Genomic DNA, 15,726 nt, shown 5'->3' on the forward strand with positions numbered 1-15,726 from the left:
AGCTCTTCAGTCACCCCAAATACATATATTTGAGCCAGAGTCTCACTCTGTTGCCCAGGCTAGAATCCAGTGGTGCGATCCCAGCTCACTGCAACCACCCCCTCCCAGGTTCAAGCGATTCTCCTGCCTCAGCCTCCTGAGTAGCTGGGACTATGGGCATATGCCGCCATGCTTGGCTAATTTTTTGTATTTTTTTAGTAGAGATAGGGTTTACCATGTTGCCCAGGCTGATCTCGAACTCCTGAGCGCAGGCGATCTGCCCGCCTTGACCTCCCAAAGTGCTGGGATTACAGGCCTGAGCCACCACACCCAGCCCCACCTCAACTATTTTTAAACCTTTTCATTAGTCTCCCAGTTTCCACTCTTTTTTTTTTTTTTTTTGAGTACAGAGACGTGTTATTTACTATTTATTAAGATAAAATTCACATGCCACACAATTTATCCCTTTAAAGTAGACAAGCTAATTTTTTTATGTGTTCACAGGTTTGTGCAACGATCATCACAATCTAATTTTAAAGATTATTTCATCTTCCCCAAAAGGAACTGTACCTATCCCACAGTCACTATCTCCACTAAACCCTCCAACCCCTAGAACACTAGGAAAACAATAATCTGTCTCTGCCAATTTTCCTATGCTGGACATTTCATAGAAATGGAGTTAGAGGACTTATATTAATTTACATCTGGTTTTTAACTTGGTGTAATGTTTTCAAGGACCATCTATGCTGAAGCATATATTAGTAATTCATTTCTATGGCCAGATAATCTTCTATTGCGTGCAATCCACATTCTGCTTATCCATCCACACACTGAAGAACATTTGGGTTGTTTCCATTTTTTGGCTATTATGAACAAAACTACTATGATCATTCAGATATGAGTTTTTAACTGAATATGTGCTTTTACTTCTCATCTCTATGTGTGTGTTTGTGTTAGTGTGTGTGATATATACACACACATACATACATACATACACACACACACATCTAGGAGTGGAATTGCAGGGTCATATGGTCACTCTGTGCTTAACATTTTGAGGAAATGCCGAACTATTTTCCAAACCTGCCTCCAATCTAGCCCTCTATCCTGCTATCAGAGTGACCCGGCTAGAAAGAAAATCTAACCATGACATTTAAAATTGTCAATAGACCATTGGATAACCTAAACACAGCTAGTTTATAAAATGCGTGGTCATCTTGGCCCTGCTTAATTCTTCAGGGTTGTCACCTTGCTATGCCGTCTCCTTCTACCTGAACCTATTATGCTCCTCCTTAATGTTGCAGCACTATCTGGTTATCTGTGATCTCCGGATCCACCAGCTTGTACACACCTCCATGTTTTGCCAATGTTAGCTATTCCTGCTCCTAAAACACTCCCCTCCTCCACAACACACACACATCCTTGGCCTGTAGCAATTCCTACTCATCTTTGAAAACATGCTCAAGTGTAGCCTTTCTTGTGATGCCCTTCCTGACCATCCCACTCCATGGCCAATTCTCTCTGTCCTGTATACTTGTTTAATGTATTACTCTGTGCTGTCATTACCTGTGTACATGAGTGCCCCTCCCTTTGGGGAGTATATAATATATGCTTCAGCATAGATGGTCCTTGAAAACATTACACCAAGTTAAAAACCAGATGTAAATTAATATAAGTCCTCTAATTCCATTTCTATGAAATGTCCAGCATAGGAAAATTGGCAGAGACACTCCCAATCATGAGTAAAAACAACACACTTCAGTTCTTTTAAACTGTCGGATTCTGCATGATGGTTGGGGCTAGGCTGTGAGGTTGTGAAGAGACATTATTGATTTGTAGAGCAGCGTAAGTAGACAAAGTAATCAATAGGTTTTAAAGTATGATTTTATAAAGGAGTTTCAGACTTCTGTTTCTGCTCTAGGATATAATGAGCTGAAAGAAGCATCCCTTACCATGAAAAAGAAACAGATAACCTTCAAATTCAAGACTTTTTTGGAACTTAGTGGAGAGCTAAAGTCACAGAGCAAACAGCCTGGCTCAAAATCTGAGGAGTCACAGGTGCTGGTGACAGAAAAGAGATATGAGCCCTTGCTTAGTGGGGCAGATGCACTCGGCTACTGGTAAAAAGAAATCAATGAAATGAGCAAGGCTCAGAGCAGATGAGTAGGGCAGTGAAGCCCTTTGTGGTTCCAAAAAGTGGAGCTTCCAGGAACCCATTGGGCGTTCATAAAAAAGATCAGAAAGAACCTTAGAACACCAACCATGTCGCGTAGTCAGCAAGAAAGGAAGGGCAAAACATTCCTCCTGGACCTTCCCCTCCTGCCTTCCCTCAATGGAGCAAAAACATTATTGGTGGGGAAAGAGCAAAAAATATTCTCACCTTAGGGAACTGGTGAAAACTCAGTGCAGCTGACGAAGGCAGAGGTATGATAGGAAAATATCCTAAGACCCAGCGACACTGTACCTGCCTAAGACTGAGATTGTATCAGAAAAATCAGAGACAACCTCTCTTCACTACTGCCTTGCACAGACAGCTAAGCTGGTAAGCTATGAACAACAAGAAACAATAGAATATTGTTAGGAGTGGGATGGGAGAAGTGGAGACCTTCTCTGAAATGCAGACCAATAAGTCCTCAATTGCATGGCTGAACAGGCAGTACTCAGGCAAAACAACCTCCACCCTAAACACAAGGAATCTCCAAAGGGATCTGAAGTCTGTGGTAACTATAGTAACAACAAACCTCAAACCCAGATCAGCTCCTGACTACTCATCTACTACCTCCCCTGACCACATCAAGACACAAAGCAATCATCAGAACCAGACTCAGATGTGATACAGATGCTGGAGCTATCTGATGGAGAATTTAAAATAACCGTGAATAATATGTTAAAGACACTAATGGAAAAGTGGACAACAAGTATATGGGTCACTTCTGCATAGAGATGGAAATGATAAGAGTCACATGGAAACACTAGAAATGAAAAATACAGTAAGAATGACCTATAAAAATCTTTAAATTGGGCTGGGCATGGTGGCTTAGGCTTATAATCCCAGCACTGTGGGAAACTGAGGCAGGCAGATCACTTGAAGTCAGGATTTTGAGACAAGGCTGGCCAACATGGTAAAACCCTGTCTCCACTAAAAATACAAAGATTAGCCAGGCATGGTGGCACACATCTGTAGTACCTGCTACTCGAGAGGCTGAGTCAGGAGAATCTCTTGAACCTGGGAGGCAGAGGTTGCAGTGAGCCAAGATCATGCCACTGCACTCTAGCCTGGGCAAAAACCTTTCAATGAGCTCATTAGTAGACATGTCTCTGCTAAGGAAACAACAGTTAACTTAAGGTGGGTCAATTAAAATTACCCAACTTAAACATAAAGAAAAAATGGTGCAAAGAAAGAAACAACATGCAAGAGCTATGAGACAATGTTAAGCAGGATGATACAAACATAGCTGGAATTCCAAAAGAAGAGAGAAGTAACATGGTGAAGAAATATTTGAAGAAATACTAGCTCAGAATTTCCCCAGATGAATGAAAGACACTATACCATAGATCTAAGAAACTTGGAGATTACAGATCTAAGAAATTCAGTATGAGAAATACAAAACAAAACAAAGCCTAGGCATAATTTAGTTAGTAATATTGCACCAATCTTATTTTCCTATTTTCGATCATTGTACCATGATTATGTAAAATGTTGGCATTAGGAGAAGCTGGATGAAAGGTATACTGGAACTTTCTGTACTATTTTTGCAACTCTTTCATAATTATAAAATTATTACAAAATAAAAAGTCCTTAAAAAGTGGCTTTAGTGTTAGGAACTACATTGAGAATGTACTAGTGATGCTTATGACAGAAAAAGAAAACTTTCCAAAGAAATTACTCTCCACACTCACTTATTCTCAACCTCCTGCATTTGCGTTCTTCAGTTGGATTTTAAATCAGTATTGAGGTCTATCCCAGGAATCCAGGTATATCACTTCTATGGAAGCTGTCCTCCAATCCAAATAACCAATTTACAATGGAACTATAAGATCAGACAAATGTGTAAGGAGTATTATATTTATCTTGGATTTTACATGAACTTTTTAATAACTATTTTTCTATTTATTTGAAGCACATTAAAAAATTGGTACACTTTGGAAATTTAGTGGCACAAGGTACACGGTTATAATTTGAGAGACATTATACAGTAAAAAGAAAAAAAAGGAGATAAAAAGGAAAAAAATCTCTGTTTCAAATACTGCATAACTTTACCTGCCCAAATGGATAATTTACAACTATTAGGTCAACAGACTGCTAACATCCATAAAAAGGCAGCTTTCTTACCAAAATGCAAGAATTTAGAAGATTGGTATCTAAACAAAGTAACAAAAACAAACTGGAATGAAAGCCTAGATATCACATCTAAATTTGTTTTTTGTTGTTGTTCGGGTCTTTGTACTCTTCTCTCCCTCTACCATATCCTGCTGGAGTTCCAGGCCCACTCTGAAGGTCCAGAAATTCCTCAGAAATTTCTGGCCTCCTGAATCATACATAGGGATCTCCCATGTTCACTGCTTCTCCGCCGCCCATTCTCATTTTGTTTCTCTTGGATCCATGTAGCCCATTTGGCCATAACTTTCCTCTCTTTGGGATCTTATTTGTTCTTCCATCTCACATTGATGAATCATCATCTCTTCCTGTCTTCTACATTCTTCCTCCTCTTGCCTCAATTACATTTCTTTACGTTTCTGCATTTCTTGATTGTGAAGTTCTACCATGTGTCTTAATTCTTCCTGTTGTCTCATCAGATTTTGGTGTAAAAGGTTTGCTTGATGTTCGTGACATCTCCCATTTCTTTTTCCAGTTTGTCTTTTGCATCCTTCATGTTTTTTTCTACTTGTTCCCTTTGCTGTTTTTCCATTTCATCCACGGACTTCCATCGCTGAGAATATTCATACTCAGATGTGCCATGCTGGACAAAATGAGGAGGGGTTTCTCTCTCCATCTGATGTACTGGATTCTTCTATGCAAGTTTTTCAGGAAGACCATCCTAATAGTCTAGTTGTTCAAGTGGTTCCACAACGACTGGACAAGGTGCTGTCAGCAAGAAAACACCTTCACTGTATCGTTCAAATGCCTTTCTTCCTGCTCCTTTAGAAGCAAATTCAACAATGCCTTTCCCTATAGAATCTTCCACAATCATCCACAATTACAACAGCCCTTTCAATAGTACCAAACTGGCTAAAGGCTTCTTCCAACAGTTCATTGGAAACATAAGGTAAAAGATTACAAATAGAAAGGCAGCAGCATGTGTGGCAAAACGAACTTTAAGTTGTCTACCTCTCATGGGCATCATCGAGTTCAGCTTTGGCAATTTCAGCCAAAGCTCTAGATTCAAGCATAATAAAAATCCTTTGCCTCTGTTGACAACTTCTCCTGGTACTCCATATTTAGCAAATAGTCTTTTGAATTCTTCCTCTGTGATATCAGCAGGTATATTCCCAACAAACCACAGATATCGCTGTGTATGTTTTCTCTCCAGGCTTCCTAAAGAGTCACCAGTTGGCTTTAAACCCCTCTGAGCCGGAGATCATTTTTTTTGCTGTGGGGGGGGGGGGGTCCCTGGTGGTGCTGCTGGTGGCAGGGTGAGTGGTGCTGGCAGCCCCCGCTGGGGGCTCCCCATGGCATTGATGCGGGGCTTGGGGTGGCCACCAGGAGTGCTTAGGCCCAGGCCCCCACCTGGCTGTGGCCCACCAGGTATTTTTGTCACCCTTGGGACTACCCAGCCCTGGGCCCTGCTTAGTCCCTGGACCCTGGGAGAAGTGGTGGGCACCCCACTGCTTGGAGGGTGGGTGGTGGCGCCCTGTGGGCTGCCGAGGTGAGGTGACTGCAGGCAGCAGAATCGGGCCTGGCCAGGATCATGGCAGGGACCTGTAGGTCGAGGAAGTGGTGGGTGGGGCCCAGGGGGAGACTAGGGGCTACTCTGGGAGCAGGGCTGGGTTCCTGAGAAACCAGCAGCTTGGAGAGGCCTGAGGCGGTGGCCGTGGCTGCTGTGGCCGTGGATATGGCGGTGGCTGCTGTAGCAGCGGCTGATGTGGCAGTGGCTGATGCTGCTGCTGGTGTGGAGGCGGTAGCAGAGTCAGAGGCTTGGCGCCGGTCTGGCCCAGGCCAAGACCTGTGGGACCTCAGTTCTGATGGAGGCCCAGGGCCAGGCGGCAGGAAACAGAAATCATGGAGGCCACCCTGCCACGACTCCGAAGCAAATCCCAAGAAAGTCAAGGAGCGGTCGAGGCAGAAGCGAAGGAGACGATAGGGAAACAGAGGCCACCTTGCTTCGCACAAAGTGGCAGATGACACAGGCCTAAACTTTTCTCCCAAAAGGTTTTGAGCAATTTCAGATATATTGATTGATTGCACAGGAGTATGGGGGCTGACTGCTGAAGGAGACTTGGATCCCGTGCTCTAGGAATAAACTGCATAGAAATTGCAATAAAAGTCAGGAGCCCAGTCTCCTTGCTTGACCAGCAGCAGGAGGACCTCGAGGAAGCTGTATTTCTTGAAATCTTACTTAGCTCAGCTCAAAACTGGGATAATACAAAATGCAAAGGTTGCTGTGAGGGCCATGCCATCATCTAACAGAAAAGACTACTGTTTTCAACCACTGGTGCTAGAAGTTACCAGTAAAGACTGGTTAAGTCTGAGTGAAGAGCTCTCAGACTAGATGGAGGAAAGAGAAGTGCCTGCAAGCACAATACGCTATCTTGGGAAGACTGAGAGGGGACTTCCAGTTGGAAGAATACAAAAAGACTTCACAGGAAAACAGAATGTAAAACATTGGATACACAGACGTTGAGAGCAGGGCTTCCTCCGTGAAAGATTCTGCAGCGTAGGAATATCAGGGCATGCACAAGAAAGTAATTATTCAGCAGCAGGTGGAGAAGGTTAGGAAGGGGTGGTAGGAAATGAAGTTGAAAAAGTAGGTCCAGATCGTGGAGTCTTCCAGTACAGCCAACACTGTGGATTTACATAAAATCCAAATTTACATAAAGTATATTTTGGATAATATCATGGAAATGTAAACCCTGTCTCTTTCCTTAAGGAACTGGCAAGCAAACCAACCCACTCTGTAACCTTACTTAGGTTACTTACTTACTTACTTAGGTGTTTTGAGTTCAATATTTTCTCCTGACTCTTTGAACCCACATTTGCCCATACTGTTACAATAATTCTGAAACAATCACAGCGTTGTAAGAAACGTAAGATGGGGCAAAAAAAATACTAAAAAATAAATGAAATAAATGCCGTGTCTGAAGAGCTGAAATAATGCTTTTCCTGCTAAAGACTCCTGGACACCACGTGTTCTTCCCTTGATTAAGTTAATGAATTTGTCTTCAGCATCTTCTTCCTGTGCCTCTTTCTGCTTGTTTCCTCTAAGACTGCACACTTTTCCTTCTCTTTCTACCACAAGTTCTTCGCAAGAAAGTTGCATACAACTCAACTCAACAAAAAGCCAAGGTGTTTGCACCTGGTGGTTGTGTTTTGAAAAGATTTCCCTACATCATTCTGGTACCAGAGAAGAGTGTATTTCTTCAGAGACCTTCAGAGCATGAAAGGAGACACAGTGGAGGCCGAGATCTCAGGCATGGAACAGAGACAGCTCTCCAACCTTGGTCCTGTCACTGAGGGAGGAACCACAGAAATGTTACTTCACTGATTTGAACTTCCTAGCACACCACAGTGACAAAGCAGAGATAATGAAACTGTCCACCTAAATGGTAGAAGAGGGGATTAAATCTGATAGTGCTTGTGAAATGTTACAAATAGGGCTTGATACACAGACACAGGATCAGCTGACTCAACCATAGCAATCCCCACTGAGCGCGGGGATCTGAAGAATGCTGCAATTCTTCGGGCACCAGGTAACCACAGCAAATGGGAGGGGGCAAGGGGCTCTTTGGAACCCAAACGCTGAGTTCTCCTAGGAAGGAAGAATTTTTAAACTATAATGGCCCTGCAGATCCAGAGGATTCCCGAGTCCTCACAAGCTACATTCCCCAGTGACTCTGTGTCTTGCTTGCTGGTCATGCTGATCTCATCCCAAACCCTACACCCGAATCCTATTCCTGATTCAATCTACTTTCTGGCACCCCACCCTCTGCTGCCCTTCTCACTCCCTCACCGGCAAGCCCTTTCACCCTTCAAGACCTACATAGGTCCCACACCTCTCCCAACATCTTCCCTGACCAGGCAGTGGGCATCAGGCCACCAATTCTGAAGCTGCCTAAATCAAGGGTCAGTTTCCTCCACTAAACTCTGGATCACTACATGAACGAAAAATAAATCTTGGGGCCCCCAAATCACTAAGCTAAAAGGAAAAGTCAAGCTGTGAACTGTTCAGGGCCAACCTGCTGCCCACTCTATTCAAAGTCACCCTTTTGCTCCCTGAGATAAAGGCATATCTGATTGCCTCTATTGGAGAGGCTAATCAGAAACTCAAAAGAATACAACCATTTGTCTCTTACATACCTAAGACCTGGAAGCTCCCTCTCTGCTTTGAGTCTTCCTGCCTTTGCTTTGAGTTGTCCTGTCTTTCCATACCAAACCAATGTTCATCTTACATATGCTGATTGATATCTCATGTCTCCCTAAAACGTATAAAATCAAACCGTGCTCTGACCATGTAGGGCACATGTCACCAGGACCTCCTGAGGCTGTGTCACAAGTGCACATCCTCAACCATGGCAAAATAAACTTTCTAAATTAACTGAGACCTGTCTCAGAATTTGGGTTTAACAATTCAGAATTCTGTTTCCTCCCTGAGGCAGGTTAGTAGGTCCTGCAAGCCTGAGACCTGGCTTTCTCCTCCTTTTCTACCCTCAAGACAGCTGGGGACATTCTGCCTACATGGCCAATATTCAATACACACGTCGATGCAGGACCATATCCATGACCCTAAGTGAGGAAGAACTGGGACTCTGGTTAAAAAAACCTCCATCCTTTTCCAACAATGCCTCCTATCCAACACTGCTGAGAAGGGGAAGACTGAGAATCAATGCCTGCCATACCAATGGGGCCGCAACATTCATATCCATGCAGCTCTTTACCTGTCCATCTCCCTGTAAGCTCCCACCAGCTTCAACTCACACAGAACACATGTCCTTCTGATTTGTGTACAACCCAGCCAGAGCCCCTCTTTCCTCTGAGCCTTTCATGACTACTCCAGCTAAACTCATGTTCCTTCATCTTTGACCTCCCATAACATCACAAATTTTCTCTCATAACACATTCTTAATAGGAAACCTAAGCCAGGAAGAACGGTGCTATCTCCATTAAGCAAACAAAAAAGGGCGGGATGCAGGGCTCATGCCTGTAATCTCAATGCTTTGGGATGCCATGGTGGGAAGATCACTTGAGGCCAGGGGCTCAAGACGAGTCTGAGAAATACAGTGAAACCCCATCACTATCAAAACTTTTAAAAAATTAGTTGGTTGTGGTGGTACACATCTGTAGCCCAGCTGCTCCAAAGGCTGTGGTGGGGGAATCACTTGAGCCCAGGAGGTTGAGGCTGCAATAAGCCACAATCGTGCCACTGCACTCCACCCTGAGTAACAGAGTGAGATCCTGCCTCAAAAACAAACAAGCAAAACAAAATTAAAATTAAACCCCCCCTCCCCAAATCCTCTGACCCACCCATCTCTTCTAGGAAACCTGTTCTATGTTCTGGGCTTGGGTAGATGCCCCTTTATTACGGTCACAAAATCTCCAAAACATATCTCTATCATGGCATGTACCATATTGTATAACTGTCTTTTAAAGTGATGTGTCCACCACCAGACTGCAGAATTCTTGAAATAAGGACTGAGCCTGATTCAGCCCTGTATGTATGGGACCTAACACAGTTCTTGGAACACAGTGAGTACTCACATAATGTATGTTGAATGAGTGAATGAGTGCAACCTTCTGGCCAAAAATAACTAACTAAATAAATACATACATACATATATACATACAAATCATGAACATTTTTCCCTGGGAACTAAATTGTTTTGAATAAGGAGAATACAATTGACAACAGCAAAATCACCACAATGGAAGGCCAGATTTGCCAGCTTCTGCAGTTGCAGCAAAATGCTCTGTGTAGAAGTTTCATCTGGCCCAATTCATGCTCAACACAGCCGGTCCTCAGCAAAGGTATCAGGACTGTACTATTAGTCTCATAATTCCACGTTCCTTTTCTCTGACCCTTCCCTCCTGTTGTCTCTACCTTGGAGGTAGGAACAGCTACATAGTCTGCAGGGCCCAGTGCCAAAGGAAAATGTAGGGCCCCTTATTTAAACATTATTAAGAATGTCAATTCTGAGACAGCAGAACATCTATTTTACGATGGGGCTCTTCTGGTTGCAGGATCCTGATGGAGGGCCTGGGGGCTGGATTCCTGCCAGTTGCCAGAAATCCAAGACTGGGCTAGTTTTTTCTCACCATCACCACAATGAAGGATTCACTCTACAAAGTACAGTCTCCAACCATGTATTTGCATGTAAGTTTCTTATCTCTAATTTTGGAATGAAAAGCGCTTTTCCTTCCTTATAGGGACTTAAAGCATCAGCAAATGCATGGGGATATTTGAGAGCAGTAAAAGGATAGCGGGGCCTGGTGAGAGAGGAATCTCCTAACACACAGGCCTATTCCACACTTAAGAATAAACCACTGGGTTGATCCAGAACACAGTGAAGTGACGGTATTGAGAAGGACCCGAGTTCTGCCACCCATGCTTCCCTGGGGACGCTGGCTGAGTATCCAGGCCTAACTCAGGCCCTGATGTCCTTTTGCTGTCCTGCTTGTGAGTCTCCTCCCACTATACCTCAAATACAAGTGAGACCCACTACTACACAGAATCCCCACTCTTCCTTATTTCTGCACCAAGATGTCCAGATACCTCTCAAATGCCCAGAATGCACCTGAAAGGCTGTCTTAGGATTTCTGCCTCAAGTCACAAAGTTGCTGTCACTGAAATGGCATACTGATACAAGGGCCCATTTCCTGTCTGCTAAATTCCCTGGCCCATTGCTCACTAAGCACGTAGGACCTAAAATTATATTTGACTCATCCAGAGAACCTTTAGCAAAGTGGTCACAGAGTGTTCCTTAGAGGCTACTTAGTGATACACCGACAGTTGAAGTAAAACACTCACTATCCCCATGAGGTGTTTGTTGTAGAGTACAGGAGGTTGGAACTGATGATACAGCCTGCTAATAAGTTTTTATAGCTATCTCCTTGTGTCTTTAAAACCTATCTCAGGGTGGCCTCCTAGTGCATTTTGTGCTGCTAAAACAAACTACCTGAGACTTAGTTATTTACAAAGAACAGAAATGTATTTTCTTATAGTTATGCAGGCTGAGAAGTCTAAGATCAAGGCACAGGCAGGTTCAGTTGTCTGGTAAGGGCTGTAACCTCCAGAGGAGAGGAATGCAGTGTCCTCCCAGGGTAAATGGTGTAAAGGCAGAGGCCGGACATGGTGGCTCATGCCTGTAATCCCAGCACTTTGGGAGGCTGAGACGGGCAGATCACTTGAGTTCAGGAGTTTGAGACCAGCATGGACAACATGGTGAAACCCCGTCTCTACTAAAAATACAAAAATCAGCCAGGTATAATGGTGTGTGCCTATAGTCCCACCTGCTCAGGAGGCTGGGGCAGGAGAATCCCCCAAACCTGGGAGGCAGAGGTTGCAGTAAGCTGAGACGGAACCACTGCACTCCAGCCTGAGTGACAGAGTGAGACTCCATCTCAAGAAAAAAAAAAAAAAAATGAAGAGTAAGGGCAAGTTACCAAATGCTACATAGGACTTCTTTTACATGGACCTAATCCCTTACATATATGAGAGAGAAGCTCTCATGGCCTAACCATCTTTTAAAGGCCCCAACACTTAATGCTATTACATTGGCAACATCTAAATTTTGGAGGGGACATATTCAAACCATGGCACCCCCAAAGCCTTCATGTTCATGTGGAACATAGCTTAGTTTCATCTCATCTCAAAATCAAGCCTTTTGGCATCTGAGCCACTCTTAGCACACCACTAACCCTGCAGAGACTGTAGCAGGGTGAGCAACACAGGCTGGTGACGGAACAACCCTTGGACACAGTAGACACAAAAGCCTCACATAGGAGTCAAATTATCAGATGTTTGGATTGTGAAATAGAGTTTGGAAAGCTGAATTGTTTGACGGAATGATATCAAACTAATGTCCAAGGTATCTATTTAAAAACAGGAAATCAGAGCCAAAATATGTGCCACTTAGATCTCAGGATTAGTTTGTATATCCCATCCCGAAGCAATAACTAAACCACAAGCATAAAGAAGGGATTTTCTGTTTACTCGAGATAAACAGTGAGGCACAGGATTTGATCCCATCTCTACTCTTAGTTCTTTTCCCAGATGGTTGTAAAAAATCAGTGCTATTACGTAAGAATCCAACACAAAAATCAGTGCCAATGGAGCATCTGGGGAAAGGGAAAAAAGAGATAAGTATCATTTCCTCTGTGTTTTAGGGATAATAACGAAATCAATACAGACAAATTAGACATCTGTGTGATATTTTCCCCCTGCAAGCTTCACAGAACTGTAGAAAGTGACCACAGCCAGACTAAACCTTATAAGTAATGTATCTGATTCCTTCCTTTATAGAGGAGGATCCCAAAGGGGAGGGGGTTTGTCCCGCCTGGGTCATGCGGCAGACTGGATGGCAGAACATCCCTGAGAAATGGTTTCTTGGCAAAGCTATGGAGAAAAGCTTTGTATTTTGCAGACAAGAGAGACCAGAAGGCTGAGCTAGGTACGCTCACAGAGGACATCTACATTAAGTCTCTTGCTGATAGATTAGGAAACTGAGTCTCAAGGAGCTAACAGTCTTGGTCAAAATCACAGCTTCCCAAGCTTGCATCATCATGCCACTTCTCTCACCATTAGCTTTAAGTTTTACATAACTATGATCATCTGCAAGCATGCCTTGGACTTTATTATTTTTTAAACACAAAGAATCCCCATATTTGTCATACTACTCAGGGTTCAGAAAATTTGTTGCCTTCGTTTGGAACTCTCAAAGTGTGGAGAACTCCTGTTTCTAACCAGGTTTTCCCATGGACTTTTGATAAATTCCTTCAACTTTGGATTACTGAAACCCAAAACCCCAAATCACTCTTTCTAAGGTTAAGAACCTAAAGAAGTTATTTTAAAGATATATCTCACCCGTATAAGGTCCTATCACTTGCTGTAGCTCATTACAGAAGACAAATCTTAGACCAGACCTTTCCATTCCCTTCTTTCTCCTTAACGAGGTGTAGATCAAAGAATCATGAACCAGGATTGAAAAGGTCCCCAAATGTAATTCAGTCTGATCACCTCTCTGAAGCTAGGATCATGATTTATAACCTCCTGGCCAAATGGTCACCCAGTTGATGACAGAATTCTTGTAGTGCCAGGAATTCCACTTTGTTCTGAAACATCACTATTCTCAAAGCTACTCCTTATATTGCACTTAATTCTATCACCCCTGCAGCTTCCTGTGACCTGTAGAATGTTTCATAAGGCTCTGCTTCCTGTGACTATAAAAGATTGCTTCCACAAGCTTGTGTTATTGATAACATTTTTTGAAATGAAATAAACTGCTTATAATAATCAAATCTCTATTAATATATTTAAAGTGTTTGCTTTTATTTACTCAGACAAAAACAGATGACTACACTTTCACCAAATATGGAAGATACACGTGGATTGATCTGCCTTAAAAAAGCAATGTGCTGCTCATGAAAGCAGCACTGAGCAGCTATGATGAGAGCATCTCTAAAAGAAAGTCAGCCAAACCTCAGAGCAAATATACTCAGGGGCAAGAGGCTGGTGTCACTGCTGATTGAGAAAGATAGGCCTTATGTATTAAACTACTGTGCAGAGAAAAGCAGACAGATTTCAAATACGAATGCAGATTGCACATCACAAGGTCACACAGTCCAAACTGCAGACACTGATTTGTAAGCAAGTTCTTTTGAAATTGCTCTGTATGTGGGCAGCTCTGTGTGGCACACCCCAGGGAAAGTGACAATCAGGATTTTTTTTAATGATATTTAATGATTTTCCCTGGGGGTCAGCTGGTAAAATAATACATGTGGAAATGCTTTATAAACTGTAAAGTACTATAAAATGTGATGTTGCATCATCGTCATTTTATTTTGAACTCTCATTGTATGCTTACCATGTGCTTATACTGGTTAGCTGCTGAACATTCTAGACATTTTTACTGTCTCATATAAAAGAGTTTTTTTTTTTTTTTTTTAATTCACACCAAAGATTTGATCTTCTAAAAGATTTCTTTACCTGGCTCTAGGCATATAAAAACTGATGATACACTAAAACTGCATAAATTTATGGTTCACGTATAAAGTCTAAAAAAGCATAAAAGAAGAAACTGCCCAAAGAACATAGGCATAAATAGCAGCAGGAAGGTTTCTGATTGGATGAAAATGAGTCAGTTTTGCCTGTAGGCCCATGAGACGATGGTTGTATAACCGAAGCAGGGAGTGGGGTCGGGTTGACACAGCTGTATTTCCGGGCAAGATGAGTTACACTCTGCTCAGAAGAGGGGAAAGAACTAGATGCCCCTGAAGGTACTTCTTTTCCCAAATTGTTAGTTGATTTTTGAACCAGTAACAATAGGTAAGTTAAGAAGATATTATCAAGCCTTCCAAGAAACTGAACAAGGCTGCTGTCTTCTAAAATCAGACACAAACACAAATTAATCCTAGGCTGTTCTCTCTCTCTCTTTCTTTTTTTTTTTTTTTTTTTTTTTTTTGAGACAGAGTCTTGCTCTGTTACCCAGGCTGGAATTCTTGACTCACAACCTCTGCTTCCCAAGTTCAAGCTATTCTCCTGCCCAGCCTCCTGAGTAGCTGGGACTACAGGGATGCACCACCATGCCAGGCTAATTTTTGTATTTTTAGTAGAGACAGGGTTTCACTATGTTGGCCAGGCGGGTCTCGAACTCCTGACCTTGTGATCCGCCTGCCTTGGCCTCCCAAAGTGCTGGGATTATAGGTGTGAGCCAATGCGCCTGGCCCCAATTCTAGGCTGTTCTATGGCCATGAAAAAAAGAGAGATGAGCTATTCATCTCACTACTTTCCATGTGCTCTGACAATCTATGCTAAATAATGTAGAGATTAAGGACATGGACTCTGGAGTTAAGACTTCCTGAGTTCAAATCCTGGCTCTGTCACTTATTAGCTGAATAAATTTAGATATTTACCTCATTAAACTATACCTACATTTCCTCATCTACTAATGGGATCATTACAAGAAAAAATAATTCGTAAATGTGGCTGGCACACGTAAGTGCAATAATATGTACTTGCTCTTATTCTTTTCATGGGCTTGCTAACCAAGCCCAGTTACTACAAGTGCCTGTGAGAAGGGCTAAATAAAAACGCCCTGTCATATTTTATTTGGGTTTCAAAGTTTTATGTTTATATATTCTTAAAACGAAAGCAAGAAGTTCTACCTTCTTCTGCCAAGGAACAATGAAACTGTCCACTCAATGACTGTGGTTTCCATGAGAAAGTAAGTGGAAACAGATGTTTCTGAAAAATGAAAAGCCATGCCGTACCTTTGGGGTCACACACATAAAACTTTCCACCAGCCATCCCAGAGCCAGCTGTCAGCCTCCTGCAGCTGGAACCTGCCTGGGTACCAGGACCCCCAAATTCCTTTTCT

At 42.7% G+C, this 15,726-nt stretch overlaps 1 protein-coding gene and 1 pseudogene across 11 annotated transcripts in view; both read right to left on the reverse strand.

The window, feature by feature from the left end:
* The window catches only part of CSGALNACT1 (chondroitin sulfate N-acetylgalactosaminyltransferase 1), a 359,476-nt gene that overhangs the window by 91,015 nt on the left and 252,735 nt on the right, over positions 1–15,726 (reverse strand). The window lies entirely within an intron of this gene.
* LOC105705286 (splicing factor, proline- and glutamine-rich-like) lies at positions 4,342–15,612 on the reverse strand (annotated as a pseudogene).

Source organism: Aotus nancymaae, unplaced genomic scaffold (genome assembly GCF_030222135.1).
Source record: "Aotus nancymaae isolate 86718 unplaced genomic scaffold, 86718_ANA_hifiasm-v0.15.2.pri h1tg000079l, whole genome shotgun sequence".
In the NCBI taxonomy this organism is placed as follows: domain Eukaryota; kingdom Metazoa; phylum Chordata; class Mammalia; order Primates; family Aotidae; genus Aotus; species Aotus nancymaae.